The 20,173-nt window shown below is 44.4% G+C and overlaps 1 protein-coding gene across 1 annotated transcript in view; it reads right to left on the minus strand.

Moving 5' to 3' along the window:
* Window positions 1-20,173, minus strand: part of LOC126100891 (retinol-binding protein pinta-like) — a 341,960-nt gene that overhangs the window by 202,684 nt on the left and 119,103 nt on the right. The window lies entirely within an intron of this gene.

Consider the following 20,173-nt stretch of genomic DNA (forward strand, 5'->3'; position numbering starts at 1 on the left):
TCGGAGAAGGCAATAGATGTCGCGGGTGGTCGTCTTCCTGGTCCTGGGGAGCTCGGTGCATATGTAGCTATACTCCAAAAAGAAACGGCCGATATGTGACATCGGAGGTGGGATGTGTGCCAGAGACGTCGGTGGGCGTCTCGAAACAGGTGCGAGCTCAGTGCTCAACATTCCAGTAAAATTAACATTTTGGCTTTTCCATAACCGGAGCATAGTATTGGTGTAAAGTGCCGTAGTCCTGGCTCGCACATTAACTAGATCGAGGCCACCGTCCCGCTTCGGTAAGGTGAGTGCTTCATACTGGACTTTGAAGATGTGTCCAGAACAAACAAAATAGCCGAAAGCCGCCTGTAATCTGGCCGCCATTGTCGCAGTGATGGGCAGAATCTGCGCTATATGGGGTATCCGGGCTGCCAGATGGGTATTGACGAAAGTAACTCTCTGGCATATATTCAGCGGGCGTAGTATGTGATTTTGTATGTTGGCCCGGATGCGTTGCAGTAGTGCCCGAAAATTGATCGCCGAGGTGCGGCGAATGTCTCGCGTGTACACCAATCCGAGACAACGGAGGGTGTCCACCAGTTGAAATGGGACTACGCTGTCTGCGGGAAGGCCGCGGCCGATCTTCATGGCGCATGATTTTGCCACGTTCATAGGGCTCCCTGCCCCTGCACTGTAACGGGTAATCCACTGCATCGCAGCTTGTACGTCGGCCGCTGAACGGACGACGAGGGCCAAGTCGTCCGCGTAAGCTCGACAGCGGAACATATGATCCCGGAGTGGAATACCTGTCAAACGTCGCCGTAATCCGCAAATGAGTGGTTCCATCGCAATGGCATAAAGCACCGTGGACAAAGGGCAACCCTGCCGTACTGAGCGTTCAATCCGTATAGGTTCTGTAAGTCTGCCGTTGACGAGAAGTCTGGACGTTGCCCCACGAAGGAGCCGCATTATCACTTGCGTGAACGTCGGGGGAATTTCCATCCGGTCCATCACTGCGTTGAGGAATGCGTGATTGACGCGGTCAAAGGCTTGTTTGAAGTCGATGGAGATTAAAGCGCCTGGCAGTCGCGAGTGTGTTGCCACAGCGATCACATCTCGATATTCACTGAGGGCTGTCTGTATATTACGATCGCCGCCTAAGGATGTTTGTTCGTGGGAAACAATATCTCGTAAGACATGTTTGAGTCGCATTGCTAGAAGGCGTGTGAAAATCTTGAAGTCGGAATTGAGTAACGTGATCGGCCGATAACTGTCGAGTCGTGTTCCTCCTGCGGGTTTCGGGACTGGTACAAGTAAGCCTTCCATGAACATTGGTGGCGGGTTCGCCGCGCCGGACAAAAGTTCCCAGTACATGTCCATCCATCGTGGCACCATCAAATCTTGGAAGGTTCTGTAAAATTCGGGGAGATCGATTCAGAGACCCTTTGGCCACAGCGCCTTGGACATCGTCGGTGGTCACGTCTCGAATGGCTGCCGGAGATGTGACGTCGTTGCCATGTTCTTGGTTCACAATATGGCGATCCTCCAATGTGGTGGCCAGACGTGGTGGAGCGGAGTCATGACGAAGAGTGTGCCTGCTCTCACGCTCCCATCCAGCCCAACATCGGATCAGTGTCATATCCGAATGCCCCACAACTCCGTGTAGTGCATGATTCGACCAGCCGGTCAAATCGAGACGCACAATGAGGTCCCCTTAGAGCTCTGTCAGGCCCTGATAATGCTGTTTCACACGAGTACGTGGCATCTCTATGTTCTTCAATGATCACTTAACATCTGACGCTCTTGACTGCCCTTATATACCCTACCATGTAATATAACAACACAATATACTACCATCACTAATGAACAAGCTTACACACTACTGAATCTAACTTGAACTAACTTATGCTAAGGACAACACAAACACTCATTCCCGAGGGACGACTCGAACCTCCGACGGGGGAGCCGAGTGGACCGTGAGAAGGCGCCCTAGACCGCGCGGCTACTCAGCGCGCCCATAAGTTGACCCTACAACTCTGATAAAAATGCCTGACAGAAATGGGAAGCAACCAGAAGACATGGTCGGATGTCAATGTAAACTAGTACACGTTCAGAGCATTGGCGAGTATGTGAATTATCAGAGCTGCAATTTTCTGTAACTGGTAGAACGATGATCTCAGCAGTTAGGCCCCATAAGATCTTACCACAAATTTCCATTTTTTCCAACTTACGGAATACTGAACATACCAGCTGACAGTTGCTGACTATGAGCCTTTTCTTTTTTTCTGACATTATATTACTTACAAAGGCAAAGCTATCCTCAACCTGAAGACTTGTCTGAAGATAGCAGTGGTGCACAAGGCACGGTTCTATTGGGAGGAGGTGTGCCGGTTTCTTCCTCCGACCTTTGAATTAATTTACCCTGCTAGTTGCAGAAGGACATACAGTTTATGCTGGACTCCGAACCACGCTGAAAAACGTGGCATTTATCACGTTCATAAATTATTGTCAGAAACAATAAGTGACCGAAAATTCTGCACCGACTAGCAATTGAACTCGCGGACTTTAAGAATTGCAGTCTAACCGTACCAACTGAGCCAAACCAGAGATTGTACTCGTATATCGTGATAATACTAGCGAGGCTAGAACATCCATAAATTTAGATATTTATTTATTTGTGTTTTATTCACTTCTACTTTGCTACATCAAAATGGAACGTATCACTACAACAAAAGAATTACCTCTTCTTTGGTATATTTGTCTTACGATACGTATCGACAGTGGGCGGTCTCCACTTCCCTCTGGTTCTTTCTTAATATGCCGTTTTATTTCCGGTTCGAGGTAAGCACCCGAGATTAATTTCCTGTAACAATGTACGACAAAAAAGCAGCTTCGAATTGCGCAGTCAGTTCCTAACAGAAGGTCCTTCATTGCTCAATATGGTCTTCCGTTGGGCGGCGAGGAACCCAGCGGTTACACACCTTTCAGAATCCCAACTGGTCGACGAATGTGTCAGCACTACCAACAGAGATATCCATTTCTCCAGAGAAGTGTTTGATTGTGATACGTTCATCACCTCGAACGAGAGAATCCGCGCGTTCTTACAGGTGTGTGAAGTCGACCGGCACGCTGGCACTCAGGAAGGTTTGCGCGTTGGGGGAGGTGTCTGTCATCATCGCGATACTCCCGTGCTTTTATTCACTGCCAGCTGTCAGCAGACATTCTCGAAGCTCCTATGAGTATCTACGATGCTCTGGTTTTCCGCCAAAAGGAATTCGATGACACCTATCGGAACTTCATGAAACTACACTATTGGCCATTAAAATTGTTGTACCCAGACGAAACGCAGATGATAAACGGGTATTTATAGGACAAATATATTATACTAGAATTGACATGTGATTACATTTTCACGCAATTTGGGTGCATAGATCCTGAGAAATCAGTACCCAGAACAACCACCTCTGGCCGTAATAACGGCCTTGATACCCCTGGGCATTGAATCAAACAGAGCTTGGATGGCGTGTACAGCTATAGCTGCCCATGCAGCTTCAACACGATACCACAGTTCATCAAGAGTAGTGACTGGCGTATTATGACGGGCCAGTTGCTCGGCCACCATTGACCAGACGTTTTCAGTTGGTGAGAGATCTGGAGAGTGTGCTGGCCAGGGCAGCAGTCGAACATTTTCTGTATCCAGAAAGGCACGTACACGACCTGCGGTTGTGCATTATCCTGCTGAAATGTAGGGTTTCGCAGGGACCGAATGAAGGGTAGAGCCACGGGGGGTAACATATCTGAAATGTAACGTTCACTGTTCAAAGTGCCGTCAATGCGAACAAGAGGTGACCGAGACGTGTAACCAATGGCACCCCATACCATCACGCCAGGTGATACGCCAGTATGGCGATGACGAATACACGATTCGAATGTGCGTTCATCGCGATGTCGCTAAACACGTATGCGACCGTCATGACGCTGTAAACAGAACCTGGATTCATCCGAAAAAATGAATTTTTGCCATTCGTGCACCCAGGTTCGTTTTTGAGTACACCATTGCAGGCGCTCCTGTCTGTGATGCAGCGTCAAGGGTAACCGCAGCCGTGGTCTCCGAGCTGATAGTCCATGCTGCTCCAAACGTCGTCGAACTGTTCATGCAGATGGTTGTTATCTTGCAAACGTCCCCATCTGTAGACTCACGTATCGAGACGTGCCTGCATCTCGACTGTTAGTGATACGAGGCCGGCGTTCCGTATTACCCTCCTGAACCCACCAGTACCATATTCTGCTAAGTCGGAAACGTGATGGCTCGCATTTCTACTCCTTACACGAGGCATCACAACAACGTTTCAGCAGGCAACGCCGGTCAACTGCTGTTTGTGTATGAGAAACCGGTTGGAGACTTTCCTCATGTGAGCACGTTGTAGGTGCCGCCACCGGCACCAGCCTTGTGTGAATGCTCTGAAAAGCTATGCAGATCACAGCATCTACTTCCTGTCGGGTAAATTTCGCGTCTGTAGCACGTCATTTTCGTGGTGTAGCAATTTTAATGGCCAGTAGTATATGGGCCGAAGCGGGAATATTCCACGATGCCTCAAAATAAATTCAGCTTTTTTTCAACCGGTAATGTCCGAGAATAAAATGTGTTGCACTGCTTACCGAACGCCCCTCATACGTGACACAGTACGGTTCTTGCGCCCAAAACTTGTAAACTGAACACAAATTCACGATGAAATTTTAGTGGTCCGCGAAACAAATGCATGTCACGTGTAGCCGTAGTCAAATGATGCCATCAGTTTGACCGAGACCGCACGGTTGTGGGTGATGCTGATGAGGAAGGAAGGCTATCGACACTGACTGCAGACGACATTCTCCAGGCCGTCGAGGAGATGATTCGCATCAATCACAGTGTGGCATCGCGGATATTGTGCAGCAGATGAGCATCTCAATAGGCAGCGCTCATTCCATCGTCAGAGATTGTCTGCAGTATCCGGAGTTGTGTGTACGCTCGGTTCCGCAATCACTGTCACCTTTTCACAAAGGCGCAAGGTGTATGACGTCTCTGGACTTCCTTAGGCGTTACCACGTGAAAGGCAATGGTTTCCTAAGCCGCGTCATTAAGTGCGACGAGACGGGTCCAATATTTGACACTCGCAAGAAACAGAGCGTCTAAGGAATGGAAACACAACATCTCTTCTTCGTAGAAGGAATGTAAAGTTGCGCCATCAGCAGAGAAGGTCATGGCCAACGTTTACCTTCCACTGCGAAGGACTGTGTACACAGAGTTTACGGCTAACCTTTACCGCAGTTTACTACTGTGTAACAATCACACCACTGCGCAATGCGTAAAGCAAAAGAGAAATGGAAAATTAAGCGATGGCATTATTCTCCTGCCCACACGGCGCACACAACACAAGCGCATCTCAGATGGAAGGTCTGAAAGCACCCACAATACAGTCAGATCGAGAGTTCTTTTTGGCAAGCTGAAAAAGCTGTTGTTGTTGTTGTGGTCTTCAGTGCGAAGACTGGTTTCATGCAGCTCTCCATCCTAATCTTATGCAAACCTCTTCATCTCTGAATAACTGCTACAACCTACATCCATCTGAATCGGCTTACTGTATTCACTAGAGACATACCCTTCTAAACCCTTATATTTGTTCAAATGGTTCAAATGGCTCTAAGCACTATGGGACTTAACATCTGAGGTCATCAATTCCCTAGACTTAGAACTACGTAAACCTAACTAACCTGAGGACATCACACACATCCATGCCCGAGGCAGGATTCGAATCTGCGACTGTAGCAACCGCGCGGTTCCGGACTGAAGCGCCTAGAACCGCTCGACCACAGCGGCCGGCCGTTACATTTATCTTCTAGCCATTCCTGCTGCTGAAGGTGTATATGAGGGAAGGAGATTTTCCAACAACGAGGAAATTCACACAGATGTTCTCGAATGCCGCCGTGACCAGGGAGCGGATTGCTATCATTGCGAAACTGAATGAGTGATAGAACGTTCCAAGTGTTGTATGTAGAGATTTAGTGATTATACTGAAAATTTTTGTCATGTGTCTGTGTCACTTTGCAGTGTAGTGCAGCGATCAGTAAAAGTTACTTGACCAGCCATAATAATGTGTAACTTAATTTTGGACGTCCCCTCGCACATAAGACTTCCATTTGAAACGATTGTTAATCTGCACGGAATAGGGAACTGACTGTAAGAGCCTTTTCTTAGCAAATATCCCTGGATTCTCCCGGAAAAACTGTGGAAAATCCAAAGCAGTGTGGCTTGCTAGATAGTAATTCTGAGCTCTCATTTCAGGAACAGTACTTCTAAATTACTCGTAATTTGCTAAGAGATGATAGTAGGGGAAGGCGGGGAAAGACGAGGAGGTGGGGTAAGGCGGGGAAGGGCTATAAGCTACAGTTAGAGTGCTGCCATCTGTGGATAGCTACGTCAACATCATCAATACACAAGCTCCAGAGCGCTGACATTACTGAACCTTAGTTTCGCGGCGGTTTCTGTGAGCTTTTCAAGGTACGTACAATTGTTATACTGATTTGCAATGTTTTACACCTTTTGAGGTCCTAAAACATGTGTTTCGTGAACATTTGTCCAGACTGTATATATAGCACTGAATAGTACGTCTTATTAACAGTAAACTGCTGTGTCAGTAGTCAATTTTCACTACATAGTGTTCATGTAGGCGTAACATAACTTGACAGCATGGTAGGGGGCAAGACGGAGTGGGGCCCTACTATTTGTCCAACCATTACGTTCTTATCGTCTCATGTGTTTACCTCGCTGCGGGTTTTGAACACGTACATTATACGTTGAATACAATTGGAAATAGAATGGTATTCGTTATTCCAACTCTTTCCTAATTAATTACAAAGTATGCCTTAGGCTATATGGTGAATAAAAATACACAAAACGTGCAAAGTCAGTATTCTTGCCATGCTTTAACGACTAACTATTGGAAATATTGTATTTACTATATAATATAGATTACCAGGAATGATATGACTCAATAGTACGTTCCACGTGTTTTATTTCAGATGGTTCGCAAGTATCGGCGACAAACTTCTAGGCAAGATTGGTCATTGGAGTCAATGGAAGGCGCTGTAAATGCTGTTATGGAAGGTCATATGGGTTCTTTCAGGGCTGCTCGACAGTTCAACGTGCCACAGAAATATGTGTTTCAGCGTCGGGGTGCCCACGACACTTGCGCAGGGACAGGAAGTGGTGATGACGAGGCTGTCCACACTTGTGTAGTATGTGAAAGTAAGAGGCCTAAATAAAACGTAATAGCTGATTCTACAATTCGCAGAACCATGTTTCGAAACCTTATCTTCACATGATTTCGTTATTCCAGTCCTTATTTAAGCTTTAGAGATGAATTCATGCTAGTTCCCCATCTTACCCCGCATATGGGGCAAGATGGGGAATTGGTAGTTTATGTTTCAAATCGAGATGTTTCTAACTAAATGTAACAAGTTTTCAGGTTTCTTTGCATGCTATTGTAATTCAATGATAAATAAACAAATGACAATCAAACCTACTTGAATTTGTTTCTTTTTGTCCCTTTTGTAAGGGTTTAAAGTTACCTTCCCCATCTTGCCCCGCCTTCCCCTACTTAAATGGATTTTATGCATGCCTATGAAGAATTAAAGCATTTTACGGTGAAAAAATGCCTCACTTAACAGGCAAGTACTACTACGTTCTACAAAAGTAAAGTATCTTGCGTTTTCAGTAACTTCAATCCAGCTGAAAAAAAACGACAACGTCTATATACTTCGTCATGGCTTAGTCAGTAACTGAAATGAAACAGTTTGTTATCGGAGAGTGATCCAGTTTTCAGGCTGTGGAGTCTGTATTCAGTGGCTTTCTCTTTAGCACAAGAAACTAAGTAGCCGCTAAGTGCCACATTCACTAAGGAACCTGATCTGTGAGACTAACTTGGTATTTCCCTTCACAGACCCTTTCACTTCCAGAGAAATGTTTACTCTGACTTTTATACATTAATGTTCTATTAATATCACTGTTGGAAAGTTGTAAGATGTGTCATAGTAGTACCGAACGACGTGGTTAGCACACTGGACTCGCATGTGGGAGGACTACAGTTCAAATCCGTTTGCTGCCATCTGGATTTTCCGCCATTTTCCTAAATCGCCCCCGGAAAATACCGTGATGGTTTCTTTGAAACAGCGCGATCGATTTCCTTCCCCATCCATCCCTTTTCCGAACTTCTGCTCCGTTTCTAATGACCTCGATGTCCACGAGACGTTAAATTGTAACATTCCTTCAAAAATGGTTCAAATGGCTCTGAGCACAATGGGACTTAACTTCTGAGGTCATCAGTCCCCTAGAACTTAGAACTACTTAAACCTAACTAACCTAAGGACATCACACACATCCATACCCGAGGAAGGATTCGAACCTGCGCCCGTAGCGGTCGCGCGGCTCCAGACTGTAGCGCCTAGAACCGCTCGGCCACTCCGGCCTGCAATATTCCTCCCTTCCTTTGTTATGGTGATACGTAAATTCGGGGAACAAAAACTTTGTTGATTTGAGACGCAATTTACACAGTTCGCCCCTGTCATCCATGGCCCGTGGTGCACCACGGTTGCCTCGGCACTGCTCTTGGACAGCGCCATTTTGCCATTCACATTAAACTTTAACCACGATGGCACGCGAACAGTTTAAAAATCCAGCTGTTTCGGAAATGCTTCCACCCTTGGCCCGGAAGCCAATGATCATGCCATTTTGGACGTCAGATAAATAGCTCCGTATTGCGACAATTGCACTGTTGTGCTCCCACCCTCGCCCCCCTCCCTCCTACTCCCCCTTCCCGACATGGTTTATATGCCCTCCACGGCCAGTGTTGCCACCTGCCGTCTTGAGTGATTATTGCTCGTCGACGTAAAACTTAAGTAGTAGTGAAAGGTGGCTACACTGAGTCACAGCGCCAGAGATTGCGCCAAAGATTATTATTCCGCCACCTCCACTGGCAGTAAAGTTCAGAGGTTGCCGTGGGCAGTACTTGTTGAGAGGATGTCGAGAGCAGTACTAGTTCAGAGGATGTCGTGTGCAGTTGTTGTTCTGTTGGGCGAGAGAGTAGATGCTGTTCGGCTGGTGTAATGTATAGATGGAAGATGTTGCAATGATCACTGTGTATTTTTCGTCAATATACATGGAGGCAACAAAAAAAAAAAATTATTTCACATTTCCTTAATGACAATGCCTCTTGGTCACAGGTTCAGTCAACAAAGCATCTGGCTCATGTTCATGTATTAGACTTGTAATTCTGGTTTCTATGTGCAATTATAGTATTTCTGGTTTTTCAATTAGTTCATCATAAATGGTGTTTAAAATACCTGGTCGTATTGAGGAGGAACCGTGCCAGATACATGTACGTTGAATCACACTACCACACACAGAACAGTTACACTTGTGCTTTGTTGTTTCGTAGCCTTTATAGTTTTAGGGGACTTAATTAATCAATTGTGTTAACGGAAATTTCCTTTCATTCTTTATTGTTATTTTTTGCAGTCAGATTGCGTACTAATACTAGTCAGAGCCAACCGGTTACGAGACTTCGTAACTGGACACACAGCTACTAAAATTATTGCATTTCAATGAAGCCCCCATGCAGTAGCCACGTTAGTGTGACTGGACCATGTATGTTCTCTATGTTGTATTGACTACCATCAGCCTGAAGAATTTTATTCGAATGAGAGAGGAGACTTTTTCGAAGCTACTCACAGAAAATGAAAAAGTTACTTACTGGCAAGATACAAACAATACTACACAAAGTTTCACAATAGCAAAAACTTCCAGTTTGTAGCTTGTGTGTACCTTTGGGCATAGGCAGTCATGTTAAGATTTCGGACCACGGGATAAACACCCAGTGCTTGGCCTGTGCAACAATACGTTATCTGTAACGAATAACATCTACTACTGCAGATAATAGTTCTATTAAATTGACAGGAAAGACGGATAGTCTTTTTTATTTTTTTTAGAAAACGGTGAAAATAATTGAAAGTAGCTGGACGTGAACCTGTTACGTTTCTTCGTATAGCTGTTATTATGCCGGAGCCAAGGCAGCCCCTGAGGGCCGGCAACCCATATTACACTACAGAGGACGAGGTTGTCTATGTCCAAGGTGTACCAAAGGCACCATGGTAAACACCAGCTATTTACTCGTACATACAAGATAATGGAAACAGACATTCCGAGCACTACTTCCTGCAGGGGGAGGTCGAGCCACGGCCTGCAGGAAGTATCACTACGCCGAAACCTGACGGGGTGGAAACACCAATTTAGGGGCTAGAACCAGTTCACTCCGGATGCCGACCTCCTTTACTTCGACCACTGAAGATTACGTCTTCGTCTCTGAATTGGACTGCTACTAGTGTGTGTGAGTGTGTGTGTGTGTATGTGTGTGTGTGTGTGTGTGTGTGTGTGTGTGTGTGTCTGTGTGTGTGTGTGTGAGTTACCACGAACCTTTTTGGAAATTTAGAAGTGAACTTTTGTTGGTCTCAATTAGGAAATTTACTGGCATCGTAATTGTTACCTTTCGTTTGTTGTTCAGTCATCAACCTTGTGAACTTACATCAATACAAGTTGTGAAACTTCCTGGCAGATTAAAACTGTGTGCCCGACCGAGACTCGAACTCGGGACCTTTGCCTTTCGCGGGCAAGTGCTCTCAAAAGCTATCACCTTTGTAAACAAATTCTCGTGGCAACTCCCCACAACGAAATTAACAGTAGGGCCTTGGTATAAAACAGAACTGGTTGACTGGGAGACCGCTAGGGGTAAGATCAGTAGCCTTTGTTGCAAAGGAGTTCTCTTTTCGTGTAGTATGTGAATTGTGTGCTAAGTACTGTTGCAGAGCCCAGGTGGCTGATTTGCACGAATACTGTTTTATTGTTATATTTGTGTTGTTGATGAAGCCAAGACAGAAGGCAGAGAATGAAACCCAGTCCCGGGACAAAATTGTGAATTTATCATAGTTAACTTTTTTGATAACAACAATCGGCCGTTACTACTTTGATGTGAATCTTCATGAAGTTCTGTTTTTTTTCTTGTTTTCTATTTTGAAGATTGAATTAAGTTTACAGCGTCTATCATAATATTTTCTCCCGATCTGTATTTCTTTCTAATACTGTGCTTTGGAATATTTACACGGCTACGTATAAGCTACTCCAACTTTCCACTCTGTCCGGTGTTTCTTAACCGTAACAGAAAAAGAATCATTGGTTTTCGTTATTTCACATTTTCTTGACTAATTTTGATGTAAGCCCTATCGGACTTAACATCTGAGGTCATCAGTCCCCTAGACTAATTAACCTAAGGATATCAGACACATCCATGCCCGAGACAGGATTCGAACCTGCGACCGCAGCAGCTGCGTGGTTCCGGACTGAAGCGCCTAGAACCGCTCGGTCACAGCGGCCGGCTAATTTTACAGTTATCTTGTACCTAATGATATTAATACTTTGCCAACAGCATATACTGCTACCACACTAACAAACAACACGACTATTACAAGCATAATTTGTCCGTATTTCTACAACCATCACATTGATTTTTGAACGGCAGCTACTACTTTGGAGGTGTGGCACCTTATATCGCGCCTATATTAAGATGGACGGTAATGTCATTGTCGTCACTGCCGACGGCCGTCTGGTGTTTGATTGCGCTTTTATTTTACTTTAAATAGTAATTTTGTGCTATTCTGCTTTTTTGCGACTTCTTTTCTTTGGCACATTGTAACCGTTGTTGGCTGTACGATCCTTGTGACCCCGAACCCAAATTAAGGAAGTAAAAAAATAAAATGGACGGTACTGGTAGGTAGCAGAGACAATGATGACTCATGGTTCTAGCATGACAGACGTGCGCGATGATCCAGCAGCAGTTCCAAATAATTGCGGCTGCGGGGAAAAAGGTATCCGCATCTTACGGACTATAAAATCCAGTAACAAAAACAGTGCATTTAGGAAACAAAACTGCATCTTTTCTGGGTATTATGACTTCTATTAAATATTGCTGATTTAATATGTTTAGTTATTAGTGTGAATGAAGGTGTGGGTGCAAAGTAGTATAATAAATGATAATTATGTGCCTTAACTGAGTAAATGGTAGTGTGGGAATTGTATCAGTATGTACAGAGTGAATCATACTCTGAGGGCAACTTTGTAAAGTGCAACTAGCCGGATTATTCTGCTGGGAAAATATGAAATATCTTACAATAATTCAAGTATTTAAAGAGGGAGTTATTTTGATATTTGTGGGTTTTATAATTTTGTTAATTTAACAAATTGCTCATAGAAATCATTAAGTTCTGATTGGTCAAATGTAAAAGATGCGGGATTGCGCAGTTTAATACTGATATCGGATTGGCTATTATGGGTATCAGCCAATTAGAGGACGGTACTTTCGCGCGTATCTTACGAGCTTTTAGAAGTCAAGGAAAAGTTTGGAGCTCAGCGTTGAGCATGTTCGGACGACGGTACAAGGAGCTCAGATTAAGTGTGATAGTTTCGCGGTATAATGAGTTACACTTCACCGTGGAATGCCGCAAAGTGAATGTGAACGAGTGAGAAATAGGGACACTCGAAATTCCAAATTTTCTGTGAACTATGATTTACGAAGTCGGGACTGAGTTGTATAACTTTTGAGCGAGCATTCTGTCACAGACAATCCGTTTTGTAATCCTTCTGGTAGGTAAAAGGGTTGGTTAAATCTCATAAGCTAGCAATTATGAGTTACTGCGATTTTGTGTGTGTGTGTGTGTGTGTGTGTGTGTGTGTGTGTGTGTGTGTGTGTGTGAGTGTTGAAACTGTATCTTGATATTAGCACAGGCTTGGCGTGGCTTTGTGTCAAGAAAACGAAAATATATTGAAGTTTTCACTCTCAAACTATCTGTGGTTTAACAGCTCTGATAAACTGAGACTAGCAAACATTTGATGCTACCGATGCAGACATGTATTGAGGTTAGTTCCCGCTACAGCTTTCTCTCGCCGAAGAACATTATTCATTTTCTGACAGGTCAGACGTGTGGACATGACTGCAGAAGAAGATATCACCGAAACGTTACTGGACTGTTTCGTGCAGGAAGAACAATTAAACTGCGCCGTTGGATACTACTGAAGATTATGTAACTAGTACTAAAAAATACACGGGGGGCGCACGAAATGTGTTACCATTTTGTTTTTGAATATAAACTTTATTGTCAATACAATCTGAAAGGAACGTATACTACAATGAAGAGCCGTCCATGGAGATTTGATCTAACTCAGCACATGCTCAATATGTCCACCATTTCGTTTCCTAACTTCCTTCAAACGAACGCTGAAGTTAGTGATTACCCTAGGGCACATGTCTTCCGTAATTTCGCTCCAAGCTTGAAGAATAAGTCTTTGAGCTCCATTAAATCACGTGGACGTTTCGGGAATTTTTTTTTCCTTTAGGTACCCTCAAAGAAAAAAGTCACAAGGATTGAGGTCTAGACTATTGGGGGCCAATTTTGTCCGTTATTGGAGCGACCTGGAAACCCGAGTGAAATGATCCGCATGTCGAAATGCTCGTGTAAAAACTCCAATATAGTGTTTGCAGTATGTGGCCTTGCTCCATCTTGCATGAACCACTGCGTGGTGGAGGGCAAGGCAGTAGCAAGAAGCTGTGGAATGAAGCTATTGCGAAGCATGCTCTAATAACGCTCGCTGTTCACAGTTTCTTCAAAGAAAAAGGGTCCATTAAGTCCGTGACTGGAAATTGCTGCCCACGCTGTAATCCTCAGAGCATAATGTTGTCGTTCATGAAGCACTTGTGGATTTTCAGTGGCCCAAAAGCGAACATTTTGTTTGTTAACCACACCGTCTAAATGAAAATGCGCCTCGTCTGAAAACCAAACGTTGTTGGGAGTTTCTTCCCTATCCTCCGCCCACTGAGCAAACAGTAGTCTCTGCTGCTTGTGTTCTTCAGTGAGCTTCTGCGCACAGGTCATCTTGTATGGGTACATATGGAGGTCACTTTTAACAATGCGTTGAACGGAGCGTCTGGATATTCCCAGTTGCACTGCTGCCTTTCAACACGATTTCCCGGGACTTCTCTGTACAGCAACTCGTACCGCTTCAAAATTCTCCGGCGAACAAACAGGCTTAGGCCGAAGTCGCTTCGCTTCCAATACTGTTCCTTCCTGTAAAAATTTATCGTACAATCTGTAGATGGTCTTCTTGGAAGGGACCCATCGTGTGTTAAACTGTTGTCGAAAACGCCTCTGAGTCACAACAAGGCTTTTCGTTTCATGAAAAAGTAACACAATTGCCAATCATTGCTGTGTCGTCAGTCTTCCATTGTCAGTCATTGCCGTTGACTAGTCTCCTAGCGGCAGTATCGTGAATTAGACGTCATTTCGTAACTCATTTGTTTTTTAAAGCTCTGCTGGTACTGCTGTAGAGATCCCAGCGGGATGTCTAATGTGGGTCGTAAATTGTGAAAGAAACAATTGGTAACATATTTCGTGCGCCATCCTGTACTTTTACTGCGATTGCTTATGATTCCACAGTCGGAATGTATCTAGTTTCTCTCTACGTCCTGTAGCAGTTCAGCTACTCTATCGCGTCTAGCAATATTTTGCTGCCGCTAGACAGCATGGCGACGGATGACAGCGCATCGCTTACCTCACTGATTTCTCGGTCTTCTTAGGTACGCTTGTGGCCACCTCTCTCCACTCTTCCGTTACTGGAACAAGCGGTCGTAGAGCTGTCCGGCTCTGTTATCGTTCCCTGGGGTCGTCTAAATGGCCTTAGTCTTATTTTGACTACAGCTAAGCCTTGCTTTTTATGAGACAGCATCAACTACAAGATTTACGGTTTCAGAATCCCCTTTTACTCTACGTCGTAAAGTCGTACCTCTTAAAGCCTTTCTGGAAGGGAGGGAACGTAGCGTGGCCCTCTCGAATAGCGCCAAGCAGCCCGCACCCTTGCGACGGACGGATCCCCAATAACAGTGTTACGTGCCATGACTCCACGAGGTAGTCCGGAGAGATTTGGAATTTAATAAAGGATATTGGCACGAAGTTTCTTGACCAAGAAAGATACGAAATCGCTTCTCCTCCCTTTGCCGGCCAAAGACTGGCGATGAAAAGTTGTTCCACCCCAGGAGTCGACAGCACCGCACAAGCGAGTGTTAGCAAGGGTCCCCTTTTCCATTTCTATTAATTTATTTTGAGCCTTCATTCTTCTGACTGGTTGATGCGGCCCGCCAGAATTCCTCTATTGTGCCAACCTCTTCGTCTCAGTAGCACTTGCAGCCTATGTTATCAGTTAGCGTAGAAACAGCGTAGAGTTTTCTTGTTTGGGAAACCAAATAAAAGTGTCATTAATGAATATGTTCATGGTCAGCTCCAAGCATTCACCGCGGGGGACAAAGATATTGAGCATCTTTGGTCGGAATTTAAAGGTATTGTCCACCATGTGCTAGAGAAGTATGTGCCTAACAAAAGTATAGGGGAGGTAAAGGATCCACCTTGGTACAACAAACATATTAGGAAGTTGCTGAGAAAGCAGAGAATTTTGCACAGTCATTTTAAACGTAGTCACTGCCCCGCTGACAAAACAGAAAATGCGAAATGAAAGCAGCTGTCAGAAGGACAATGAGAGACTCTTTTAACGAATTTGAAAGCAATATTTTATCTACAGATTCTAAAAATAACCCCAAAAAATTTTGTTCGTACGAAAATCTACGAACGCAACAAATACTTCAATACCTTCTCTTGCTGACAGTACGGGTAATGTAACGAATGATGATAAACAGAAGGCCGAAATTCTAAACCTAGCTTTCAAAATCTCGTTTACGATAGAGGACTGCAACACCATTGCCCCTTTCAATTATCGAACAAACGAAAGGATGGCTGACATAGTGTTTAGTGTATCCGGGATTGTAAAGCAGTTAAGTTCCTTAGACGCCAGAAAGGCATCTGGCCCAGACGGTATCCCCGTAAGATTTTATGTTGACTATGCTACAAATATAGCACCATTCTTATCCGTCATCTATCAGAGATTTAACGGCGCAAAGTTCCACGGGACTGGAAGAAGGCTCAGGTCACAGCACTTTATAAAAAGGGTAGAAAATCGGATGCACATAATTAGCGGCCAATATCACTGACATAGATTTGTTGTAGAATCGTGGAACATATTTTGTCTTCAGGCATAATGACCTTTCTAAACTCTGAGAAGCTCATCTGCAGAAACCATCTCGGTTTTAGGAAACAGCGGTCATGCGAGGCACAGCTGGCCCTCTTTGTGCATGATACACAGCAGGCTCTAGATATCGGCTCCCAGGTTGATGCTATATTTCTCGACTTTCGAAAGGCGTTCGACTCAGTTCCGCACTGTCGCATGCTACAAAATGTGCGCGCTTACGATCTATCCAATGACGTATGCGGTTGGATAGAAAGTTTTCTGACACAGGGAGCAGTATGTCGTCCTGAACGTGGTAACTTCAACAGAAACAAGAGTAGCTTCAGGTGTGCCCCAGGTCAGCGTAATAGGTCCTCTGCTTTTTACGATTTACATAAACGATCTGGTTGATGGTATTGACAGCGGCATTAGACTGTTTGCCGATGATGCTGTAGTCTACAGGAAAGTAGTATCACACGAAAGTTGTGAACAATGAGGATTTGCAGAAAATAAATGCGTAGCGTAATGACGCAGTTATCTCTCAATATTAGTAAGTGTAACCTACGGCGTATAACAAGGCGAAAATCCCCATTAATGTATGAGTACAAAATAAATGATCAGTCTTTGGAAGCGGTAATATCCGTCAAGTATCTGGGTGTGACGATTCGAAATGATCTCAAATGGAACGATCAGATTACACAAGTAACGGGTAAGGGGAACTCTAGAATTCGGTTTATTGGTAGAATCCTGAAGCGATGCAGTCCTTCAACAAAGAAAATAGCTTACAATACGTTAGTTCGTCCAGTCTTGGGGTATTGTTCGTCTGTGTGGGACTCTTGCCAGTTGGATCTGATTCAAGATTGAGAAGGTCCGAAGAAGAGCGGCAAGATTCGTGACTGGTACATTCAGCCATCGCGAGAGTGTTACAAATCTCATAGAAAGTTTGAAGTGGGACACACTTGCAGATAGACGACGCGCTAAACAGAAGGGGCTGCTCACTAAATTCCGAAATCCAATCTTCGCCGAGGATGTAGAGCATATATTATTACCACCAACTTTCAAATCGCGTAATGATCATCATTCAAAGATAAGGGAAATTAGAGCTCGTACTGAGGCGTTCAGACAGTCGTTTTCCCTCTCACGATCCCTGAGTGGAACAGAGGGGTGGGGGGAGGGAATATGACTTTGGCGCGAATTGTGCCCTCCGCCACACACCGCTTGGTGGCTGGCGGAGTATATATGTGGATGTAGATGTTGCTGTTGGATATATTCCAATCTCTGTCTTCTCCAAAGGTTTTTTGCCTCTACAGCTCCCTCTAGTTATTCGCTGACGTTTTAACAGATGTCCTATAATCCCGTCCCTTCTTCCTGTTAGTGTTTATGGTTCATTACATTCTTTGCTGATTCTACAGACAGCCTCCTCATTCTTTATCTTATCAGTCAATCTTATTTTTAATAATCTTGTATAGCACCACATCTCAAACGCTTCTGTTCTCTTCGTCTCAGCTTCCCCCACAGTTCATGTTTCACTGCCATATGATGATGTGTTCCAAACGTACATTCCCAAAAATTTATTCCTCTCCTTAGGCCCGATGTTTCGTACTAACTCACTTCTCTTAGCCAGGAATGTCCTCTTTGCCTATGTCAATCTGTTCTTTTTCTCCTTTTTTCTTCGTTCCTCATGTGATTCTTGATTTTCAAGGTTGCATAGTTCTTTAACTTTGTCCAATTCGTGATCGCCAGGTTTGATATTAAGTTTATCGCACTCTCATTTCTGCTTTTCATTACTTCCTCCGTTCTTCTTTCTCTCAATCCATATTCTGCATTCATTAGACTCTTCATTCCATTCAATGTGTCCTGTAATTGTTCTTCACTTTCGCCATGACCGGATCTTACCAATGATATTCGTTCAAATTGAATTTAATTCCATTCTTGAACTTTTCTTTGACTGCCTTCATTGCTTCTTCAATGTATAGATTGAACAGTAGGGATTAAAAACTACATCTGTTTCTCGCACCTGTTTAAATCCGAGCATTCCGTTCTTGGTGTTCCATTTTCATTGCTCCCTCTTTGTTCTCGTACATACTGTATATTATTCTTCTTCCCCTATAGCTTACTCCTACTTTTCTCACTATTTCGGACATCGTGCAGCATTTACTTTGTCGAGCGCTTCGTCCCGGTCGTCAAGTGCTGCTAACGAGACCAAGAATTAAGTGGATTTCCTCGAGAGTCGTTCTGAGAGATCACTTACTGGTTTCAGTGGTAATATCTCTGGTTAGCAACGTCAATAACCATAAGTTTTCGTGTTGTTCTCGAAAAAATGTTGAAAAGTGTAGCCAATTTAGTAGCTGTTCATCTCTAAATTGTGTCGCCGTGTGTTTGCGGGCCAGCCGAGGTGGCTGAGCGGTTCTAGGCGCTACAGTATGGTACCGCGCGACCGCTACGGTCGCAGGTTCGAATCCTGCCTCGGGCATGGATGTGTGTGATGTCTTTAGGTTAGTTAAGTTTAAGTAGTTCTAAGTTCTAGGGGACTGATGACCGCAGCAGTTAAGTCCCATAGTGCTCAGAGCCATTTGAACCATTTTTTTTTGTGTTTGCGGTGTCAACACATCTCTGAGCAGCGCCAAGTCGTGCTTCGGCGGGCGAGCTGCGCGGAGGGGCCTTGTTTACGTCCTCGCTGCGGCCGGCCACGTGCTGACAAGTAAGTGGTGAGTTGGGCGCTCTTGCGGCTTACACGCCAATTGTACGAGGGTAATCCCAAAAGTAGGGTCTCCTAATTTTTATAACTACATAGACCTGTTTATTTCTACAATGGTTTACATCAGTTTACAGCTTGAACATTTAGCTATTTTTCGACATAATCACCATTTTTGTCGATGCATTTTTGTAGACGCTGTGGCAGTTTTTGTATGCCCATATCATACCAGCTCGCCGCCATGCTGTTCAGAAAGTTATGAACCTCTTCTTTCACCTCGTCGTCGGAGCTGAATCGCTGGGACCACAATTAACGCTGACAGATACTGTGAGACTCTGAAAAAACTCAAACGGGCAATTCAGAACCGGAGAAGAGGAATGTTGAGCAAGGGCTACACATTCTCCATGACAACGCTCGCCCACAAATCGCTCGACAAACCGTTGCTCTCCTGGAACTGATTCAGTGGAGCATAATCATCCACCCATCCTATAGTCCTGACTTGGCGCGCAGTGACTATCACCTGCTCCATAGGTTAAAAGAACATTTGGCCGGAAAGCGATTGAGCTCCGACGACGAGGTGAAAGAAGAGGTTCATAACTTTCTGAACAGGATGGCGGCGAGCTGGTTTGATATGGGCATACAAAAACTGCCACAGCGTCTACAAAAATGCATCGACAGAAATCGTGATTATGTCGAAAAATAGCTAAATGTTCAAGTTGTAAACTGATGTAAACTACTGTAGAAATAAACAGGTCTATGTACTTATAAAAAAATAGGAGACCTTACTTTTGGGATTACCCTCGTATATTTGAAAATTAATCGAACATGAATATGACACAACCGCTTCGAAAAGATACTTTGAAGTTCATGTTTGATGAACGCTTTGCATGACCTAGAGCATTCGAAGTAGAACGGTTCTTGAGCGATGTATTAAAGCTCAGTTTCACTGATATAATTGGGATCTACTTATCGATTGTGCCTAGCACAGATTGTGTAAAGATCATCATCATCAAGACTGATTATGCCTTTCAGCGTTCAGTCTGGAGCATAGCCCCCCTTATGTAGTTCCTCCATGATCCCCTGTTCAGTGCTAACATTGGTGCCTCTTCTGATGTTAAACCTATTACTTCAAAATCATTCTTAACCGAATCCAGGTACCTTCTCCTCGGTCTGCCCCGACTCCTCCTACCCTCTACTGCTGAATCCATGAGTCTCTTGGGTAACCTTGCATCTCCCATGCGTGTACCATGACCCCACCATCTAAGCCTGTTCGCCCTGACTGCTACATCTATAGAGTTCATTCCCAGTTT

Source organism: Schistocerca cancellata, chromosome 9 (genome assembly GCF_023864275.1).
Source record: "Schistocerca cancellata isolate TAMUIC-IGC-003103 chromosome 9, iqSchCanc2.1, whole genome shotgun sequence".
Classification (NCBI taxonomy): Eukaryota; Metazoa; Arthropoda; class Insecta; order Orthoptera; family Acrididae; genus Schistocerca; species Schistocerca cancellata.